Source organism: Beta vulgaris, chromosome 6 (genome assembly GCF_026745355.1).
Source record: "Beta vulgaris subsp. vulgaris cultivar EL10 chromosome 6, EL10.2, whole genome shotgun sequence".
NCBI classification, from domain to species: domain Eukaryota; kingdom Viridiplantae; phylum Streptophyta; class Magnoliopsida; order Caryophyllales; family Amaranthaceae; genus Beta; species Beta vulgaris.
The window spans coordinates 20304531-20308298 of record NC_079207.1 but is presented as its reverse complement, the minus strand read 5'-3'; positions in this window follow the sequence as shown (position 1 = coordinate 20308298).

Here is a 3768-nt window from a genome sequence, read left to right as displayed (position 1 = left end):
CTAGAAGATCCAGAGAAGACGATATTCACTTGTCACTACGACACTTTTGCATATCGCAGAATGCCATTTGGTTTGTGCAACTCCCTTGCTACATTTCATCAATATATGATGGCAATTTTTCATGATTTCATCAAGAATATCATGGAGGTATGTATAGGTGATTTTAGTGTTTATGATTTTGACTTTGATGTGTGTTTGCATAATCTCTCTAAAATTCCAAAATGCTGCCCTGAAGTTGATTTGGTTCTTAATTGTGAAAAGTGCCACTTCATGGTGAATGAAGGACTGATACTTGGACGCCTCATATCTGAATGTGGCATCCAGGCGGACAGAGCAAAACTTTAGGTGATTGAGAAACTTCCTCCTCCTGCGAGGAGTAATCTAGGTCATGCGGGGTTCTATCGCATATTTATAAATGACTTTTCAAAAATTGCGAAACCCCTTACTCAATTGTTGCTTAAGGATGCCACTTTTGATTTTACTGATGCTTGTGTGGAGACTTTTGAGAGGAGTAAGGAAGCATTGATTACTGCCCCAATGATACAACCTCCATATTGGAGTCTTCCTTTCCAGATCATGTAGGATGCTAGTGATTATGCAGTTGGTGTTGTGCTTGGCCAAAGGAATAATAAGGTCCTTCACGCTATTTACTATGCTAGCAAGACATTATATAAAGCCCATGTCAACTATGCTACTACAGAGAAGAGTTATTGGCCATTATCTACGCTCTTTACAAGTTTCGGACCTACCTCATAGGTTTGAAAGTGATTTTCCGCACCGACCATGCTGCACTGAAATATCTATTGGCTAAGAAGGAAGCCAAGTCACGACTTATTCGATGGATAATTTTATTAATAGAGTTTGATTTGGAGATCCGCGATAGGAAAGGTGTTGAGAACGTTGTTGCAGATCATCTCTCTTGTTTGAGGTTTGGGTCGAGCTCAGATGGCCCTATCGATGATTCTTTTCCTGATGATCATCTCCTTGTTGTGTCTACCCAATCCTCTTAGTATGCTGATTTAGCTAATTATTGTGTTCGTGGATCTCATCCCCATAATCTTACATATCAGCACCGCAAAAAGATCTATCATGATGCTAAAAGGTATTTATGGGACGATCCCTTTTTATATACAAAATGTGCTGACGGGATGTTTCGTAGATGTGTTGCGAATTGGGAGATTAAGGGACTGCTACAACATTATCATAACATGCCCTCTAGTGGTCACCTAGGCCCCCAAGCTACAACTCATAGAGTTATTCAGAGTGGAATTTCTTGGCCTACAATTTTCAAGAATGCTTGTGCCTTTTGTGTGTCTTGTGATGCTTGCCAAAGGACAGATAATATTTCCAAGACGCATGAAATGTCACAATCAGGTATTTTGGAAGTTGAACCTTTTGATGTCTGGCGAATCGATTTCATGGGACCATTCCCCTCTTCTTGTTGAAACAAGTACATTTTGGTAGGTGTTAATTATGTGACAAAATGGGTTAAAGTCATAGCATCACCAACCAATTACTCTCAGGTACTGATGAAGGTATTCAAGAAAATAATTTTCCCCCGTTTTGGTGTGCCTAGAGTTATCATCAGTGATGGAGGCTCGCACTTCCACAAGAGCACCTTTAAGGCTTTGTTGAAAAAACATGGGGTCACTCACAAGGTTGGTTTAGCTTATCACCCACAGACAAGTGGTCAAGTAAAGGTGTCCAATAGACAGATTAAAAGGAGTTCAGAGAAAGTAGTTACCAAAGCAAGGAAAGATTGGTCCTTGGAGCTTCATGATATTCTTTGGGCTTTGTGCACTGCATTTAAGACCCCTTTTGGAATAACTCCATGCCGGATGGTGTACGGCTAGTTGAAATGGAGTATTTATCTCCATGGGCTACTAAATAAATTAACTTGGACCTACAAGCTGCAGGTGAGGTACGACTTCTTCAATTGAATGAACTGGATGAGCTTAAACTGGAAGCGTATGAGAATCACAAGCTCTATAAGGAGTAAACGGAGAAGTTTCATGACAAGATGATAGAAAAAAGCAAGCGAATTTAATGTGGGTGACAAGGTATTACTATTCATTGAAAACTAAGTCTACATGGTTAGGACCATTCGTGGTGACTGATGTCAAGCCATTTAGAGTAGTTGAAATTTCTAAGAATGGAGGTGAGAAGTTTAAGCTGAATGGGCAACGGTTGAAGTTTTACCATGAGGGTGCTTTCATAGGCCTTGTAGAGGAGTAACTATTAGAATCTTCTCTTTTTGAGAATAAATGATGAGGTAACATGATAGTGTGGGACCTTCATAAACCAGCGCTTTGGGGGAGCCAACCCTATCTTTTCTTCATTTTACTTTAATTTCTTTATTTTCTTATTAGTTTTGTTCTTTTTAGTGAGTGAGTGAGAGGGTAATAATTTTTATTTGAAGTGTATTTTGCGTAGGGTGGTTAGTTTCCGTGAGCCATGATTTTCCCCGAGCGAAAATGAGACCAGACCAGCATTGAAAAGCGCTTAAATTGACCGCCCGATGTGATCGCTAAACCCCCATCCGGTGGGGCCCGAGATAAACATGTATGAATGAACAAAGGTTGAAGTTAACCTTCGCCCGACTTGATCGGGCGACTTCCCTCGATTGGGCGTCCTTTCCGTCAATTTTTCCAAAAACCTGGTCAGGAAATGTATTTGTCCGATCAGGTCCGACGCAGCCCTCCCGATCGGGAGCGAAAAAAATCTGGAAAACGAACAATAATTTTGATGCATGCCCGATCTGAATAAGGGACCCCGCCCGATCAGGCTCTTGGGTCAATTCACGAACTAAATAATCGGGCCCTTCTTTTTTTTCCTCCCTCATTTCACTCTCAATCTCCCACTTCTCTATCTCTCTCCCCTCTCAAAATCCTCTCAAAACCCTCACCTCCCACTTAATCTTCCTCCTCCATCCTTTCATCCTTCACCTCTTATATGTATCCATTAAAATACCTCCCACATTCAAGCAATCACCTCCTTCTTTCACCCTTTACTTTTTCTCCCACCACTTTCCCCAACTTTCTTCTCTTCTCATCTCATCCTTCATCTTTCCACCTTCTTTATTTTGTGAGTTTCACCAAAGGATTCAAAGGGCATCCATGGTAGAAGCAGGTAAAATGTCAACGTGGGCAAACTTCAAGGGTTATTGGGCAAAGCCACCATTACCAAAAATTACACCGGATGAAGATTAATCTGAGGTGGTTTTCAAGTCTGAACATCAAAAGGAGAATTGCCAACGATTGAATGGTCGTGAGGTACTTCCTTCACTTTCTAGATCTTGAATATTTCAGTATTTTGGGAATTGCTAATGATTTCAAAAGTTTCATGAAGATAATTGGCATGGAAGCCCACTATAATATTCATATGAATACTTATAGGAGCATGGTGTTTGAATTATATAGTAGCTTTGAAGTTACTAAACCTAGGTCCGGTCCTATTTCTTAATCAAGACTCTTATCTTTCATCATCCCGTTTTAAAAATTTGGCAACGATTCATATCCTGGTCTTTGTTTGGGCGAATTGAGGGAAACAACTTGCGGGGGGACGAACTTTATTTAATTGGTAGCTACCTATCTCGGGGGACTTAAAATCATTTCAAATATAATATCCCCTATCATGTTGCTCATCAGTTTGAGCGCATAGCTACCCCCTACCCCAAACGCCGTGTTGATGGCACTTTTTCTTCTCGTCCCATAGTCAATGGTAGGCTGATCACCCTTCTTGCCAGACAGATAGCGGGGTTTAATGAAT